Consider the following 20,223-nt stretch of genomic DNA (forward strand, 5'->3'; position numbering starts at 1 on the left):
ACGAGGATTGTAGGATCCTCCAAGAGGAATTAAACAGGTTGCAGAGATGGTCAGGGAAATGGCTACTGGAGTTTAACACCAGTAAATGTAAAGTTATGGAAATGGGATCAGGTGATAGGAGACCAAAGGGACAGTACACAATGAAGGGGAACAGCCTACCTGTAACGATTCGAGAAAGAGACCTGGGAGTGGATGTGACACCTAATCTAACTCCTGAGGCACACATAAATAGGATAACGACAGCAGCGTACTCTACACTGGCGAAAATTAGAACTTCATTCAGAAACCTAAATGAGGAGGCTTTTAGGGCGCTTTACACTGTCTACGTGAGACCCGTCTTAGAGTATGCCGCGCCATCATGGAGCCCTCATCTGAAGAAACACATAAAGAAACTGGAGAAGGTCCAGATGTTTGCGACGAGGCTTGTCCCAGAGTTACGAGGGATGGGATATGAAGAGCGTCTGAAGGAACTGAACCTTACGACACTAGAGAAAAGAAGGGAGAGAGGAGATATGATAGGGACATATAAAATACTCAGGGTAATTGACAAAGTGGAAATAGATGAAATGTTCACACGTAATAATAACAGAACGAGGGGACATGGGTGGAAACTGGAAACTCAGATGAGTCACAGAGATGTTAGGAAGTTTTCTTTTAGCGTGAGAGTAGTGGAAAAATGGAATGCACTTGGGGAACAGGTTGTGGAAGCAAATACTATTCATACTTTTAAAACTAGGTATGATAGGGAAATGGGACAGGAGTCATTGCTGTAAACAACCGATGCTCGAAAGACGGGATCCAAGAGTCAATGCTCGATCCAGCAAGCACAAATAGGAGAATAGGTGAATACACACACACACACACACACACACACACACACACACACACACACACACACACACACACACACACACACACACACACACAAGAAAATTTCTGAATGCACTGGGTCGCCATGGGAGCCCTCTCTCTCCTATGACAGTCTCTTATTCTCCAACAGTCACCCTACAAAGTTTAATGAAGCTAGCCCCAAGAATCTGGCCTCCACCTTTGGACAGACATTATTTATAATATATATGTTATATCGTTTTAATTACAAAAACATATACGTGGATACCTTTATGGAGAAGACAAGCTTGGAGGAGGGTAAAGTAAGGTAATTATTATAAGGCACCAAGCCATTACGACCAGATAGTACCTGGAAGCGGGTCAGGATAAGGATTTGGGATGGGATGGAATGGTGCCCAACCACTTGGACGGTCGGGAATTGAACGCCGATCTGCAGGAAGCGAGACCGTTGCCCTACCGTCCAGCCCAAGTGGTTGTGTGCACATGTCGTGGGAACAGGTTAGGTCAGCGAGGCGCCAGTGGCCTCGTAGTTCCTGCGTCAGGTATTGAATAATTTCTCTCCAGTTGGGCGGGCAATGTCGGCGGGCGTCATGTCTCCATTTTAGTTTGTATTTAAACGGATCGTTGTGATTTTAAGCTGGAATAGACGCCAGATGTGGAAATAATTGACGCTCTTGAAACCCTCTGATCACTGTAGGTATATAAGGCTATAGTGGCTGATATAGCCTTATATACCTGTCGTTTGAGCTTATTCATATCAAATAGCAGGTTTTATAGCCTTCTCATTCTATTATACAGGAGATCTGCGGGATATTTTCTGTGTCGAGATCATTTCTCCACATGTTAGTGCATAAAGTACCAGCATCAGGTTCATGAACCCGTATTCCCAAGTGTTCCCAGTTTGGTATCAATTATATCTATGTATCAAGTTGATGTGATCTGTCTTCATATGGTTGTCCTTCCAGCTGCGGCAGTTGGTCCAGTCATCGTTATAATTCTCTCTAATTATAGTTCTTGATTCATCAGTTATGAATTGTCTGACAGTATTATAAGCTTGTTATCTAACAGTTGCATATTAATATGTGTTTTATGTTTAAATTATCTTAGAAAAGTGTTATTTTCCAACTCTATGTGTAGAGAGGTCTGTTGTGATGGCCGCCATCTTGTTGTGATGGCCGCCATCTTGTTGTGATGGCCGCCATCTTGTTGTGATGGCCGCCATCTTGTTGTGATGGCCGCCATCTTGTTGTGATGGCCGCCATCTTGTCTGTTGTGGCGAACCTCCGCAAGCATAATTAGACGAGGACATTTGGATTTGAGGGAGAGAATTTTCCAAACTTTACATTTGGAAAATTTGAGGGAGGTGACAGATAGGCCAGTATGGGTGTAGCAGTAGTTTACTGCGCATAGTTAACTCTGTGTGTTCGAGGCTTCCCATTCTCTCTTGAGGCATCATACGAGTCTCAGAGGGAGCTGTGATAATCCAACTGACAAACCTGTTAAAACTACCTATTTTAACAAGACTCGCTTCTCTAATGGGGCTCCCTGATCACCCCCACAGTAATAGAGATACATGGCGTTCCAATTGGATGCTCCGGAAACCACAGATGTACATGCAAAAGCCAGTTTACATGTATCATATATCAAGTGCGTGTACAGCCACCAGCACACATGGCGTTCCAGGCAGGTCCTTAATCCTAATATTCCCAGGAATACGACCCGTCAAATCGCTCAACAACAGATACCCATTTTACTGTTGGGTGAATAGGGGCTACAGTTAAGGATTGACGCCCAGTAAATCCTCCCCGGCCAGGATACGAACCCAGGCCAAAGCGCTTGCAAACGCCAGGCATTGTCTTACCACTACGCCACGGGAACATTACTAATGAACGCGCCAGACAGCTGACAAGCGCCAGTTGAGAAATGAAATAAGTTTGATGAAAACATTGCTTTAGTTGTACATTTTTCTGAAGCCTCAGTGTTCACTCACACTGGAGGGCTGACACTGACGAAGCCTCAGTGTTCACTCACACTGGAGGGCTGACACTGACGAAGCCTCAGTGTTCACTCACACTGGAGGGCTGACACTGACGAAGCCTCAGTCTCCACTCACACTGGAGGGCTGACACTGACGAAGCCTCAGTCTCCACTCACACTGGAGGGCTGACACTGACGAAGCCTCAGTGTTCACTCACACTGGAGGGCTGACACTGACGAAGCCTCAGTGTTCACTCACACTGGAGGGCTGACACTGACGAAGCCTCAGTCTCCACTCACACTGGAGGGCTGACACTGACGAAGCCTCAGTGTTCACTCACACTGGAGGGCTGACACTGACGAAGCCTCAGTGTTCACTCACACTGGAGGGCTGACACTGACGAAGCCTCAGTGTTCACTCACACTGGAGGGCTGACACTGACGAAGCCTCAGTGTTCACTCACACTGGAGGGCTGACACTGACGAAGCCTCAGTGTTCACTCACACTGGAGGGCTGACACTGACGAAGCCTCAGTGTTCACTCACACTGGAGGGCTGACACTGACGAAGCCTCAGTGTTCACTCACACTGGAGGGCTGACACTGACGAAGCCTCAGTGTTCACTCACACTGGAGGGCTGACACTGACGAAGCCTCAGTGTTCACTCACACTGGAGGGCTGACACTGACGAAGCCTCAGTGTTCACTCACACTGGAGGGCTGACACTGACGAAGCCTCAGTGTTCCCTCACACTGGAGGGCTGACACTGACGAAGCCTCAGTGTTCACTCACACTGGAGGGCTGACACTGACGAAGCCTCAGTGTTCACTCACACTGGAGGGCTGACACTGACGAAGCCTCAGTGTTCACTCACACTGGAGGGCTGACACTGACGAAGCCTCAGTGTTCACTCACACTGGAGGGCTGACACTGACGAAGCCTCAGTCTCCACTCACACTGGAGGGCTGACACTGACGAAGCCTCAGTCTCCACTCACACTGGAGGGCTGACACTGACGAAGCCTCAGTGTTCACTCACACTGGAGGGCTGACACTGACGAAGCCTCAGTGTTCACTCACACTGGAGGGCTGACACTGACGAAGCCTCAGTCTCCACTCACACTGGAGGGCTGACACTGACGAAGCCTCAGTCTCCACTCACACTGGAGGGCTGACACTGACGAAGCCTCTATGACGACCTGAATGTCAATCACAATTGGAGGACGGGGCCAGAATTCATCAGCCATTGAAGCATTCTCTTGCGAAACCTGTACATCTTTCAACAATCTTGGTGGATTTGTTTACATTTATTAAGCAGTTTGAGCTCTAAATCACTATTGACGTTGTTTACAACAATAATCATCTTGGACTGTAAAGTTTCGAAGCTCATAAACTGTTTAATAGATGTAAACAAAGCCACCATGATTGTTGAAAGATGTAGAGGTTTCGTCAGCGGCTGCTTGATGTGTCCCGGCTCAAAGTGTAAGTCACAGCCAACTTGGAGGAAAGAAGACAAACAACCTCCAGCGAGAGCCAAGTGTAATTAAACAAAACATACGAGAGTGAAACAGAAGTTAAATTAAATGAAAAAATAGATAGGGGAGAGGAGAGAGAGGGGAGAGGAGAGAGAGGAGAGAGGGGAGAGAGGAGAGAGGGGAGCATAATAAAGCAGACACGCCAAAACACACCAAACCACATTTATCAGAAGTGGCCAGACAGACAGACAGACTCGCCATTAAAGTTAAAATATGTAAATGTCATTGCAAGGGAAATTACAAATATGGTTTCCCCATAGTCAGGACAGGAAGCCTGTTAGGGTAATCAGGGTTTCTCTAGACACACCTAGAAATGCAAGAGCCAAAAAGGGGAAATAGTCGCTGTTGGAACAATTGCTGCTGTATCCAGCTCTAGATATAAAGAGAATCAATAACCATTTACGTATTGTTAAGAGTGCCGACTCGTTCCTAGCTTTTCTTGCGCCAGAATCATTTTTCCCATTACATGTACATTTAGGGAGCCGCGTCGGCCGAGCGGACAGCACGCCGGACGTGTGATCTTGTGGTCCTGGGTTCGATCCCAGGCGCCGGCGAGAAACAATGGGCTAAGTTTTTCACCCTATGCCCCTGTTACCTACAGTAGAATAGGTACCTGGGTGTTAGTCAGCTGTCACGGGCTGCTTTCTGGGGGTGGAGGCCTGGTCGAGGACCGGGCCGCGGGGACACTAAAAAGCCCGGAAATCATCTCAAGATAACCTCAAGATATACATACTTGTCGACCCAGAGATCATTTCAGTTCAAACAGGCAGCGTGCAAGTTGAACGGTTTAGAAGAAATTTAAGTTTTAAGGAATTCAGGAAGGGTTAGCCTATCTTCCGTTTTCCCCAATATGATGGTCGTGGTGTCGCCTTGAGCGGAGTTTCCCGCGCCAGGCGATGACGCTGTGAAGGAAGGATATGATTGGCTGCAATTTGAAAGCAAGGACCAATCAACAGGTAACCCCCGGTGTCACGTTACCTCCGAGGTGGGCAGCGAGACGTCTCATTGGTGCGGGCCAGCTCACTGTTTCCCCGTCAGCCACCGCGGCAGGACGTACCATGATTTGTTCCATATTTTTTACAGAAATTCGCACACGTGCACCAAGTCTAGTCATATAGAGAGCAGCGGACCTCTGAGGAGACGCTAGGAGAACCTGTCCTCTTACAAAGAGCGTCGCTTTTCGCTCTTTCGAGTTACATAAGGCCAAAAATTGTCGTACTAGAAAATGGAAGTGGCTCGCGTAAGTGATGTACTGTCCCGTTTTTTGTTTTGGGTCCTCTGGCTTAGTCTAGTACGTTAGGAGAGGACACTTTAAATTAACCGTTTTCTTGACGTTTTGTAGCCGTAGGAGGACGGACTGAGGAGAAACCATGTGAACCCAACCCGTCCTCTTAAAAAGAACGTCGCTTTTGGCCGTTTGCCCGTATGGCCGAATATAGACGTAATTTGAAAATGAAAAAAAAATAAAATCAATTTGGGATTTTTTTTTTCAACAACAATAAGTTAAGGGTCCTCTGATAGGTTAGGTGGGCAGGAAATTCTCATAAAGTTTCGAAATGGTATGAAAGACGTTAATGGAAAGTTTCCTTTTCTAAGCTTGCCGAGTAAGCCGGACGACTCAAACAGAAAACGGAACAGTACGTCACTTTTGCGAGTCGATTTCATTTCAAATTACGTCCAAATTTGGCCATAGTGCGCATACGAGCGAAAATTGACGTTATTTTTAAGAGGACGGGTTGTTCACCTTAGGGAGGTGCATAACGTCAGTTAGTGAAAAATAGCAGGAGTTGGGGTGCAGCTTAACGTTGGCTGATGGTCTGGAGCCAGATTCACGAAAGCACTTACGAACCTGTACATCTTTTCTCAATCTTTGGCGGCTTTGTTTACAATTGTTAAACAGTTGATGAGCTCCGAAGCACCAGGAGGATGTTTGTAACAATAACAACAGTTGATTGGCAAGTTTTCATGCTTGTAAACTGTTTAATAAATGTAACCAAAGCCGTCAAAGATTGAGGAAAGATGTACACGTTCGTAAGTGCTTGCGTAAGTGCTTTCGTGAATCTGGCCCCTGGCACCGTTATTGACTTGCAAGAGTGGCTGTGCACAACGAAGCCTTGAGGATAACCCGAGCGTTGTTGGTCGTGTTACTGAAATTAACTGTCAAATTGGTATAAAGATGGTTAGGCTAGCTCTAACCCTTGGCCAGAAGTCCTCTGGAATTTCTTTATTGAAGATAGATTACACCCTTTCCAATTTTAATCCCTCCCTTTCCACCCAAGAAGCAAATTAGAGATCAACCCAAGCTTCATCTTGAGGCTAAGCTTGATGGTCTGTCCACAGAGCATTCTCTGAAATCATATACACTGATGGATCCCTACACCTCGATGGGGGCCTCGTAGCCTGGTGGATAGCGCGCAGGATTCGTAATTATGTGGCGCGGGTTCGATTCCCGCACGAGGCAGAAACAAATGGGCAAAGTTTCTTTCACCCTAAGTGCCCCTGTTACCTAGCAGTAAATAGGTACCTGGGAGTTAGTCAGCTGTCACGGGCTGTTTCCTGGGGTGTGTGTGTGTGGTGTGGAAAAAAAAAAAAAAGTAGTAAACAGTTGATTGACAGTTGAGAGGCGGGCCCAAAGAGCAAAGCTCAACCCCCGCAAAACACAAAACACAACTAGTAAACACACCGCACCACGGGTGCAGCTGGAAGTGCAGTTGTCCTGACAATGGGCGATGGCTTGTACTTTGAGTGGGGAGTCCGTATAAACAACTGGGCCTCTACCCTTCAGACCGAACTATTTGCCTTGATCCTTGCGCTGAAATGTGTAAAAGTCTCCAAACTTGATATATTAATTTTTGACTCCTTATCATCCTTAATTGCTCTCAACTCGTATAAGACATAACTGTAACATGCTCGTGTCTGAAGCTAGACACAAATACAACAAAATTATTAATGGTGATAACTAAGTCCATTTCATGTTGGCCTCCGAATGCATGATAGAGCTGATGAGTTAGCCAAAGAATCTGCCTTTAAAAGAGAAATTGAGTGTAACCTTGGATTGTCAATGAGCAATCTGAGAGCAGCAGTACACCGAGAACTTCAACAAGATCTTGTAGATCTGAGGCAAAGTGAAATTGACACCAGTAATTCCATCTATCATCATACTATCATGCAAGAGGAGCCACACATCTATGGATCATCCAATAAAATCAGCAGACATCTAGATGTTACTACTCCTATCCTACCCTATCCTACTACTACTCCTACTACCCTACTATCACTCCCAATGAATTAACTTAATTAACCCCCTGTCAACTAGTGGGGCTAGGTATCCTAAGTCTCCTTGGTTCATTTTCTGACTTAATTTTTAACTTACTCTTATCTAGTCATTTACCGAAATTATTTAATTGAGTTATTAAGTAGTTCTTCAGGTCTTTTTAATTATACAGTCATTACTGAACTATCTATAGTTATTAATCATTAGCTTAAATTTGCCTATGTTTATTATTCAACTTTTCTTTGATTTCATTTATTACCTAGGTTGCCTAGCCTCGCCATGCTCCCTTACTCCATTGTACCCCTGGCTTTGCCTGCATCTCAAATTGCAAATTGTTACTTACAGTGTACCTGTGAGTACTCGTAAGCAATCTACCTCATTTTTGCTCAATTTGTTTTTTTGTTTTTTTGTATTGCTTAGTCTTGCTTATATTTTTTGTTTTGTATTTCCATATCTTGTGTTTTGTATAGTCCATGTTTACATGTTTTTTCTTTAATCTCATTAATTGCCTAGGTTGCCTAGCCTAGCCATACTCCCTTACTCCATTGTACCCCTGTAAGCCCCTTTTGTGTTTGTTTTGTACAGTATTGTGTATATATTTTTCCCTATTTTATAGCTTTTTTCTACTTATTTCTGATTCTACTATCAGCTTCTTTTATGCAGTCAAGTATAGACCCAGAACTTAACCTCTTATCCACTATCTATGACAATAATCACTTTAATGATCTAAATTGCAGATATTTTGCAGCACATGATGTAAACAATGTATTAACTCATAATCACAATATCTCTGTAATCAATTTGAACGTTAGATCCCTAGGTAAACACTTCGATGATGTTAGTGCCTTGATTGAAACTATTGGCAACAAATTCTCTTTTATTATACTTACTGAAACATGGTTGAAAGAGGATACTACTCAACTCTTTAACATGCCTAACTACTCAGCAATTCACAACTGTCGTCAACTTCAGAGAGGTGGTGGCACTGCTCTTTACTACCACCAAGAACTAACATGCCTAAAAGAAATTAGAACTAGAGACTTCTATGGGGAGTATATCTTCGCCAGCTTCAGAGTCAAGGGTGCCGAGTCTGTCCTGTCTGTGGGTGCAGTCTATAGAATTCCCAACACTGATGTGTCTGTATTCAACTCAAACCTTAGAAATCTAATACTTGATAACAGACTGAACAAAAACCACCTAATTATCGCAGGGGACTTTAATATTGACCTCTGCGAGCCAGAACACCCTACTGCTGTTAGCTTCCTCAACTGTATGAATTCCTGCCTCCTCATACCCTTAATCACTAGACCTACTAGAATCACTGATAGCACTGCCACGACTCTAGATCACATCTGGACCAACATAACCTCTCCGCTTACTTCAGGTATAATCACCGATAGCACTACAGACCACTACCCCACATTTCTCTTAACTAACATTAGCAAACCACCTCTAGAAACAAGGGAGTTAAGCTTTAGGCTGCACAATGAAACTGCTATAAACAATTTTATAACTGCTGCTGATAATGTCAACTGGGAGTCCGAATTAGGTAACATAGGGGACATCAACCTAGCAGTGCAATCTTTTCTACAAACAACTCTTAGCCTTTATAACACCCACTGTCCTAGGCTTACAAAACAAGTCACAAGCAAAAGGCTTAACAATCCTTGGCTTACAAAGGGAATACTGAAATCCATTAACAAAAAACACGACCTTGAGAAGAAGTATAGGTTAGGAATTGTCTCCAAAGAATTCTCAAAGAATTACTCATTATTGCTAACTAAGATAATTAGACGAGCCAAAACTAATTACTACGAAGATAAATTTACTCAAATAAAGAGCAACATTAAACAAACTTGGAGCACAATTTCACAAATATTGGGATCAAAGAAATCTTTAAATAACAAACCGACTCTCCTGTCTAATAACGATGGTCAGCTTTCAGCCTCTGATTCTGCTATTGAGTTCAATAGGTTCTTCTCTTCCATTGGTTCATCCCTTGCAAATGATATTCCATCTTCCAGTACTGACGTTAAGGACTATCTTACAGGTAACTATCCACAGTCTCTGTACCTAAAGCCTATTAACTCCACTGACGTCAATGAGATAATCCTTTCCCTTAAAACCAAGTCTGGTGCCCTTGAGGAGATACCAACTTTAATTTACAAAAAAGCCTCCAGATCTTTAGCCCCTGCTATTGCTTTGCTCTTCAACAAGTCACTTGAACTCCAAACCTTTCCAGATATTCTAAAAAAAGCGAGAGTAACGCCTGTCCACAAATGTGGTGACCCCACAGATGTTAACAACTACAGACCTATATCAATCCTGCCAAACTTGTCAAAAATTTTTGAAAAACTTATATACAAGCAGCTTTACTCATATCTAGCCAAACTCAATATACTTAGCCCTTGCCAATATGGCTTCAGACCCAAAAAAAGCACTAACGATGCACTTATTAGTATGCTTAACTCGATTCATACAGCTCTTGATAAAAAGGAGCTCCCTGTTGGGTTATTTGTGGACCTGCGTAAAGCTTTTGATACTGTCAACCACCAAAACCTTCTTCTTAAACTACATCATTATGGAGTCAGAGGACACTCCCTACAATACCTCGAGTCCTACCTTACTGACAGGCTCCAATATGTTTCTGTGAATAATACAATTTCTCCCACCCTACCCATCAACATTGGTGTTCCTCAGGGCAGCATACTTGGCCCTCTCCTCTTTCTCATCTACATTAATGACCTTCCAAATGCCTCCCAACACCTCAAACCAATTCTATTTGCTGACGACACAACCTTCATTTACTCCAGTCCTGACCCTCTTGCTCTAAATGCCACAGTAAATACTGAGCTAAATAAAGTCCATCTTTGGCTAACTGCCAACAAACTCACCCTTAACATTGACAAAACCTTCTATATTCTGTTTGGCAATAAATCCTCTAGTCTTATAAATCTCAAAATAAACAATACCCAAATTTGTAACAAATTAGATGGCAAATTCCTTGGCATTCTCATTGACCACAAGCTGAATTTCCAGGGACACATTCTAAATATATCAAAAAAAGTTTCAAAAACTGTGGGCATTCTTTCTAAGATCAGATATTATGTACCACGCCCTGCTCTGGTGACTCTCTATTACTCCCTTATCTATCCTTATCTCAACTATGGTATTTGTGCTTGGGGTTCTACTACCCAAAATCACTTACGTCCTCTAATTACCCAACACAAAGCCGCTATTAGAACAATATCCAACTCTGGCCCCAGACATCACTCGGTACCCCTACTCAAATCTCTTAATATGTTAGATATTAAGTCACTGCACATTCTCTCATGTGTATTATACATATATAAAACGCTAAACTATAATGCCAATCCTGATCTTAAAAGCTTCATAGAAGGTTGTAACAGAACCCATGAGCACCACACCAGAAATAAATACAGTTTTGATATTCCTAGAGTACGTCTTAATCAAACTAGAAATGCTCTGCAAATCAAGGGGCCCAGAATGTGGAATGACCTTCCCAACCATGTTAAAGACTGTACCTCTCTCAACCAGTTTAAGATAAAAACTAAACACTACCTAATAAATTCCCTGTAATCTACCTCACTCCTTTATTGTCAACCCATGTCTGTTATTTTCTTTTTTTTTTTCTTTTTTTTAATCAACACTGTTTGTCAACCTATTGTATTTGTGCTGCTTTTTCAGTCATGTTCCCCCTTTTTTTTTATCTTTATTTGTATTTGTTCTCAACATCTTTTATTCTTTATGCTCAGTTAGTATTAAGTTCTAGATATTAATGTTTTTTCTTGCCCGAAACGCATTGCGTAATAGTGGCTTTAGGCATTGTATGTACTAGCTCTATCTATATATCAATCCATTAATGTAACATCACTTGTATGTATATACCTTACCTGAATAAACATCTGAATCTGAATCTGAATCTACTGCTCGGCTTAGACTCGGTTACAAGTATCTCTGGGTATTCTCATTATCTGCTGATAATGAGCAAATGTAAACTGTGTCAACAAAATTATTCGCACACCCTCCGTCACTATGTGATGGAGTGCGAAAAGACACGTGAATTCAGAGACAATTCTATAACAAATGTTCAAGACTTGTGTAAATATTTAATTCAAAATGATCTGCTACTAGAAATTTTAGCCAAATATTCCCAGTTTGCTAACTGTAGGTAGTAACTAAGAGTGATTGTAACCTATCCACCGCTGCCCACTGGATGGGGGGCGGTGTGCAGGACAAACATATAAATTGTGACTCTAGCTCTCCACATATGTCAGTTGCTTAATTTAGAACCTGTACTTGTGGTCGATCTCGAACTCATTGTTGATGTGACGACTTATATTGAATTTTGTAACTAGCTCATCAAGATTGTAACTTGCTTAGCTAAATGAATTGTGGGGTTCAGTTCCTGAGCCCATTATGTGCCTCTGTAACCCTTTCCACAACCGCCCACAAGATGAGTATGGGGTGCATAATAAATGAACTAAATTAACTTTTATATATATATATATATATATATATATATATATATATATATATATATATATATATATATTAATGGCGGCGAGGTCAGTGCCAACCAGGTGGAGGTCAGAGGACAAAACCAGCGCAGTGAACACAACGAGGGTGTCCTAACATTTGTCAGTGAGGGAATTATCAGGGGGAAAGCGCCAAGCCATTACGACTATATAGCACTGGGAAGGGGTCAGGATAAGGATTTGGGATGGGACGGAGGAAAGGAATGGTGCCCACCCACTTGAACGGTCGGGGATTGAACGCCGACAAGCATGGAGACCGTCGCTCTACCGTCCAGTCCAAGTGGTTGGAACAGTGAAGAATTAAATCTTATTACGTAATTTTGTGAGAGCAGATCTTAGTCGTGCAATGACCCATGATCAGCCAACTTAAGTGTAGCAGACAGAGCTAGCAGTGACATTCATGTTAAGTGACGGTGTAAGTTTCGAGTGAGACGGGTAGCAGTGAGGTGGGCAGTGCCAGGGAGGAGGGAGAGCACCAGGGTCACCCAGGACAGCACTGTAGAGGCCCGGTGGGCACCCAGCTGGGCACACGGGCCACCTGGCAGTGCCAACCAGGTAGACTGGCTTAACCCCTGCAGTGTAACTCAGGTGGTCAAACGGTGAGAGATCTACTGAGTTGCCTCCTACTCTACCCTTATTATCCAGCCCGTCCTCCTAAAGTTTCCCAACCTCAAATAACTGTCGTACTAAGGTGCCCTTATCCTAACCTACCAGATGACCCAAAACAGAAAACCGGTCAGTATGTCATTTTCACGAGCCGCTTCCATTTTCTAGTACGACAATTTTTGGCCGCAGGTAAGGTATATGTCAAAATGTGACGTTATGTTTGTAGGAAGGATTCGCGGGAATCGTCTAGTCGAGCTCCTCATTCTCCTACCATCCTCTGGGGCCAGAAGGCGTGACTGACGAAACCTGTACATCTTTCCACGATTATATCGGCTTAGTCACTATTAAACTGTTTATTACCTTTGAAATGCTGTGGAGTAGTTCTCGGTCCAATGTGTTACCGAACTATGGGGTCCAGTTGCTGAACCAATTATGTGTGTCTGTAACCTGTCCACCATCGCCCATGGCATGGGTATGGGGTGCATAATAAAGATATTGAGTGAAAACATGTTATTGTCAGACCCATGTGACAAATAATTGTTGTTAATGAAGTAAACTAAGCCACGGTAATTGATGAAAGCTCTAAAGGTTTCGTTCATCTTTACGTCAGTTTCGCAAGGTAACTGAAGTTAGCGTAATTTGCAGAAATTAATTTGCATACTAGCTTATAGGTAAATAAAGGCAAGTATTCTAGGGTGAATCATTTACCATCTTGACTATTTTTGGAGAGTGTGTGTAAGTACATATAGATTATTGAGGCAGTTGCATATATATATATATATATTTATTTATTTATTTATATATATATATATATATATATATATATATATATATATATATATATATATATATATATATATATATATATATTATAATAATAATAATAATAATAATAATATACACACACAAGAAGGTACATTGGGATTGTGAGGATACATAGCATAGTAATTACATTCTTGTAAAGCCACTAGTACGCGCAGCGTTTCGGGCAGGTGTTTACGTTGTATGTGAGACTGTTAAACCTAAGCTTCAGGGCTTAATTATGGTAATTTGAACGAGAACTCTGAGAATAATGTGAAATGGTATGTAACTCGCTTTATAATTGTGTAGGTCTATTTAGAGGGAATAAGGGGTGTAAAGGAGACTTTAATCGTTAAGTGTAATAATTTGCATTAGTCTCCCACTAAGAGTTCTGAATTGTATATAAATATGATTAATTGGATTCAAGAATTATTGTAATATTTATGATGATAAAGGGATAGGATTATAGGCAGCCTAGCTAATGGTTTTCGCCCGGGAGCGAGCATAATCTGGGGATCTCGGTGGAGGGTGGGAGGAGGTACAACGGCGTTGCCAGCTCTCCCTGATGTTAGCGGAGTATTGCGTCCAACAAGTGCTTTACTTTATTAAATACTGACTCCGGGGAATATTTTTGTATAATGGTTCTTATTCAAGTAGGTGACTGCTTGGTTAGTAGCTAGTAGAGTTTTGGAAGGTTATGTTCTAGTGAAAGTCAGTCTGTACATGTGGCAGCAATGTTGAGGTGAGGGTGTTGTATAACCGCCTCACAGTTGGGTTTAAACTTCAGTGCCATGGAGACAGCTGACGGGGGTGGATGGTCACCTGGTGTATCTACACAATTTCGCCCTTATATTTTACCTGACTTAGGTTGTTTCCTCAATTTCTTAACATTGTTCAAGGTATGTAAAGTGATTCAAGCAGGTGTAGAGTATATTAAGTGCAGCCACACTTTACATCTATTTAAACCCCCGGACTGAATTAAATACTGGTATTAAGTTTGTTTATTACAATATTGTATATCTCGCTAGCCTTAAGTTTCTTGGTGAGTAGAGGGGGAAGTTATGGCTCCGTGGTGTCTTAACCTGTTCCTTGTAATAGTGTAGACACTCGCCGCCTTCTTTACTTATTTACAAGAACGTACATTGGGTCGAGAAGAATACATTGGTGTGCTGACATTCTTGCACAGCCACCAAGCCTGACGGCTGATTGGACAGCGCTCGGGATTCGTAGTCAGAGGGTCCGAGGATCGATCCCCAACGGCGGCTAGAACAAATGGGCAGAGTTTTGTTTCACCCTGATGAACCTGTTCATCTACCAGTAAATAGGTACCTGGGAGTTAAACAGCTGCTACGAGCTGCTTCCTGGGTGTGTGTGTGTACTCACCTATTTGTGCTTGCAGGGATTGAGCTCTGGCTCTTTGGTCGCGCCTCTCAACTGTCAATCAACTGATGTACAGATTCCTGAGCCTACTGGGCTCTATCATATCTACATTTGAAACTGTGTATGGAGTCAGCCTCCACCATATCACTGCCTAATGCATTCCACCTGTTAACTACTCTGACACTGAAAAAGTTCTTTCTAACGTCTCTGTGGCTCATTTGGGTACTCGGTTTCCACCTGTGTCCCCTTGTTCGCGTACCACGTGTGTTAAACAGTTTATCTTTATCTACCCTGTTAATTCCTCTGAGAAATTTGTAGGTAGTGATCATGCCTCCCCTTACTCTTCTGTCTTCTAGTGTCGTGAAGTGCATTTCTCGCAGCATTTCTTCGTAATTCATGCCTCTTAGTTCTGGTACTAGCCTAGTGGCATATCTCTGAACTTTTTCAAGCTTCGCCTTGTACTTGACAAGGTACGGGTTCCATGCTGGGGCCGCATACTCCAGGATTGGTCTTACATATGTGGAATACAAGGTTCTGAACGATTCCTTGCACAGGTTCCTGAAGGCTGTTGTGATGTTGGCTAGCCTCGCATATGCCACAGATGTTATTCTTTTTATGTGGGCTTCAGGAGACAGGGTTGGTGTTATAACAACTCCAAGATCCTTCTCTCTCTCCGTTTCATGAAGGACTTCATCTCCCATTCTGTATCCTGTGTCTGGCCTCCTGTTTCCACTACCTAATTTCATTACCTTACATTTACTCGGGTTGAACTTTAGTAGCTATTTGTTGGACCATTCATGCAGTCTGTCTAGGTCATCTTGTAGTCTCATACTGTCTTCCTCCGTCTTAATCCTCCTCATAATTTTTCCATCATCAGCAAACAATGAGATGAATAATTCTATACCATCTGGAAGATCATTTACATATATCAGAAACAGTATGGGTCCAAGGACTGAACCCTGCGGGCCCCCACTGGTGACGTCTCGCTAATCTGAGACCTCACCCCTCACAGTGACTTGCTGCCTTCTGTTACTTAGGTACTCCCTTATTCAACACTAGCTTTTTTCGCAAAATTTTCTCCATTAGCTTTCATGGTATGTAAGCTAGGGACACTGGCCTGTAGTTCAGTGCCTCCTGTCTATCCCCCCTTCTTGTATATCGGGACTACGTTTGCCTCCTTCCAAATTTCTGGCAGTTCACCTGTTGCCAATGATTTGTTATACACCATGGAGAGTGGCAGGCACAGTGCTTCTGCTCCTTCCTTTAGTATCCATGGCGATATTCCATCCGGGCCTATAGTCTTTGTCACATCCAACTCTAGCAAAAGCTTCCTTACGTCAACACTGGTAATCTCAAATTCCTCTAGTGGTGCCTGGTTAATTATGCCTTCTCTTATCTCTGGAACTTCTCCTTGCTCAAATGTGAAGACTTCCTGGAATGTCATATTGAGTTCCTCGCACACTTCTTTGTCGTTTGTAGTGAATCTGTCTGCCCCTATCCTCAGTATCATTGCCTGTTCCTTCACTGTTGTCTTTCTCCTGATGTAGCTGTGCAGCAATTTGGATTGGGCCTTTGCCTTGCTTGCTATGTAATTTTCATATTGCCTTTCTACCTCTCTACTCACCCTGACGTATTCATTCCTGGCTCTCTGGTAACCTTCTCTGCTCTCAAGTGTCCTGTTATTTCTATAGTTTCTTCACGCTCTTTTACTTTGTTGCTTAGCTAGCTTACATCACTGATTAAATCATGGGTTTCTCATCTGTATTTCATTTTTTACCTTTTGGGCCGGGTTAAACTTCTCTGTTGCCTCCTTGCACTTCTGTGTGATGTATTCCATCATGTCTTGGGCCGTCTTTCCCCTTAGCTCTGATTCCTATGTTACATCCGTTAGGAATTTTCTTATCTCCTCGTAATTTCCATTACGGAATGCTAGCCTTTTGCTTTCAGTTCCCTTTCTCGAGTACTTTGTACTGTGTGTGTTTGTGTGTGTGGGGGGGGGGGGAGGGGGGAAGGAAAAGTTAATTGACTGTTGAGAGGCGGGCCCAAAGAGCCAGAGCTCAACCCCGGCAAGCACAATTAGGCGAGTACTAACACGCATTGAGTTTCTAGCAGTAGTGTACGGCTTAAGGGTGGGAGGAAGCCGGTCGACCGAGCAGACAGCACGCTGGACTTGTGATCCTGTGGTCCTGGGTTCGATCCCAGGTGCCGGCGAGAAACAATGGGCAGAGTTTCTTTCACCCTATGCCCCTGTTACCTAGCAGTAAAATAGGTACCTGGGTGTTAGTCAGCTATCACGGGCTGCTTCCTAGGGGTGGAGGGTTGATCGAGGACCGGGCCGCGGGGACACTAAAAGCCCCGAAATCATCTCAAGATAACCGGTTTTAACATCCTTCTCTAGTGCAATCATTCCCCCAGGCACAGGTTTTGTAAGATAACATTTCATTCAGTTATACACTTGACATTTGACTCAAGATTTTAGCTCCATAGAAAAACTAGAGCTGGCAGGATACTTGCTCCCTGCATAGGCACGGTAACTACCTTGTTACTGCCACACCCTGGTGCATCACACTGCCACACCCTGGTGCACCACACTGCCACACCCTGGTGCACCACACTGCCACACCCTGGTGCACCACACTGCCACACCCTGGTGCACCACACTGCCACACCCTGGTGCACCACACTGCCACACCCTGGTGCACCACACTGCCACACCCTGGTGCACCACACTGCCACACCCTGGTGCACCACACTGCCACACCCTGGTGCACCACACTGCCACACCCTGGTGCACCACACTGCCACACCCTGGTGCACCACACTGCCACACACCCTGGTGCACCACACTGCCACACACCCTGGTGCACCACACTGCCCCACACCCTGGTGCACCACACTGCCCCACACCCTGGTGCACCACACTGCCCCACACCCTGGTGCACCACACTGCCACACACCCTGGTGCACCACACTGCCACACACCCTGGTGCACCACACTGCCACACACCCTGGTGCACCACACTGCCACACACCCTGGTGCACCACACTGCCACACACCCTGGTGCACCACACTGCCACACACCCTGGTGCACCACACTGCCACACACCCTGGTGCACCACACTGCCACACACCCTGGTGCACCACACTGCCACACACCCTGGTGCACCACACTGCCACACACCCTGGTGCACCACACTGCCACACACCCTGGTGCACCACACTGCCACACACCCTGGTGCACCACACTGCCACACACCCTGGTGCACCACACTGCCACACACCCTGGTGCACCACACTGCCACACACCCTGGTGCACCACACTGCCACACACCCTGGTGCACCACACTGCCACACACCCTGGTGCACCACACTGCCACACACCCTGGTGCACCACACTGCCACACACCCTGGTGCACCACACTGCCACACACCCTGGTGCACCACACTGCCACACACCCTGGTGCACCACACTGCCACACACCCTGGTGCACCACACTGCCACACACCCTGGTGCACCACACTGCCACACACCCTGGTGCACCACACTGCCACACACCCTGGTGCACCACACTGCCACACCCTGGTGGCACCACACTGCCGCCCTCCCACTGTACACCCGCCCCCCCTCCCACTGTACACCCGCCCCCCCCCCTCCCACTGTACACCCGCCCCCCCCCACTGTACACCCGCCCCCCCCCCTCCCACTGTACACCCGCCCCCCCCTCCCACTGTACACCCACCCCCCCCCTCCCACTGTACACCCGCCCCCCCCTCCCACTGTACACCCGCCCCCCCCATCCCACTGTACACCCGCCCCCCCCTCCCACTGTACACCCGCCCCCCCCTCCCACTGTACACCCGCCCCCCCCCTCCCACTGTACACCCGCCCCCCCCCCCTCCCACTGTACACCCTCCCCCCCCCTCCCACTGTACACCCTCCCCCCCCCCCCCACTGTACACCCGCCCCCCTCCCACTGTACACCCGCCCCCTCCCACTGTACACCCGTCCCCCCCCTCCCACTGTACACCCGTCCCCCCCCCACTGTACACCCGCCCCCTCCCACTTTACACCCGCCCCCTCCCACTGTACACTGGCCGCCCCCTCCCACTGTACACCCGCCCCCCCCCTCCCACTGTACACCCGCCCCCCCCCCTCCCACTGTACACCCGCCCCCCCTCCCACTGTACACCCGCCCCCCCCCCCTCCCACTGTACACCCGCCCCCCCCCTCCCACTGTACACCCGCCCCCCCCCCTCCCACTGTACACCCGCCCCCCCCCTCCCACTGTACACCCGCCCCCCCATCCCACTGTACACCCGCCCCCCCCCATCCCACTGTACTCCCGCCCCCCCCCCATCCCACTGTACTCCCGCCCCCCCCATCCCACTGTACTCCCGCCCCCCCCATCCCACTGTACACCCGCCCCCCCCTCCCACTGTACACCCGCCCCCCCCTCCCACTGTACACCCTCCCCCCCCCTCCCACTGTACACCCTCCCCCCCCCCACTGTACACCCGCCCCCCTCCCACTGTACACCCGCCCCCTCCCACTGTACACTGGCCGCCCCCCTCCCACTGTACACCCGTCCTCCCCCTCCCACTGTACACCCGCCCCCTCCCACTGTACACCCGCCCCCTCCCACTGTACACTGGCCGCCCCCTCCCACTGTACACCCGCCCCCCCCCCCTCCCACTGTACACCCGCCCCCCCCCCTCCCACTGTACACTGGCCGCCCCCTCCCACTGTACACTGGCCGCCCACTGTACACCCGCCCCCTCCCACTGTACACCCGCCCCCTCCCACTGTACACTGGCCGCCCCCTCCCACTGTACACCCACGCTCCCCCCCCCCCCACTGTACAGCCGGTAATTACTAGTATAGTGTTGTTGCGGTACCACCACCCTCACCCTGCCCATCCTTCACACAACGTGAACAAATAGCTCCCCAAAAGCCGTCATTAGTCACCCCGGGCCCCGGTCTGACATGTTCACAAGAGCAATTAATCACCTCCAAAGGTGTTCCCATCTGGTTGAAGGGGGGCGACGCAGGTGCTGGTCTCTTGCCCTCCTGATGCATTCACTCCCCAAGTTAGATAGCATTCCGTGCCCCAGTCGTGCCCAGGTATCTGAGATAATGCATGACTGGCATAGGGTGGTTTGGGGCGACTGTCATGCCCCGCCTTATGAAGGGTCGGTTCTTATTCCGAATCCCAGCGACTCCTTGCATGTATGAGGGCTTGGT

At 46.3% G+C, this 20,223-nt stretch overlaps 1 protein-coding gene across 13 annotated transcripts in view; it reads left to right on the forward strand.

Annotated features, from left to right (window-relative positions):
* LOC123767372 (uncharacterized) overlaps positions 1-20,223 on the forward strand; it is a 648,238-nt gene that overhangs the window by 249,566 nt on the left and 378,449 nt on the right. Inside the window, exon 1 of one of the 13 annotated variants that reach the window (XM_069312929.1) lies at positions 14,382-14,499. The exons of the other annotated variants lie outside the window; for them this stretch is intronic. The gene's annotated coding sequence lies outside the window, so the exon portion shown is untranslated. Of the gene's footprint in view, positions 1-14,381; positions 14,500-20,223 lie in introns of those variants that run through there. 13 annotated transcript variants of the gene reach the window in all.

This window comes from Procambarus clarkii, chromosome 74, assembly GCF_040958095.1.
Source record: "Procambarus clarkii isolate CNS0578487 chromosome 74, FALCON_Pclarkii_2.0, whole genome shotgun sequence".
NCBI lineage: Eukaryota > Metazoa > Arthropoda > Malacostraca > Decapoda > Cambaridae > Procambarus > Procambarus clarkii.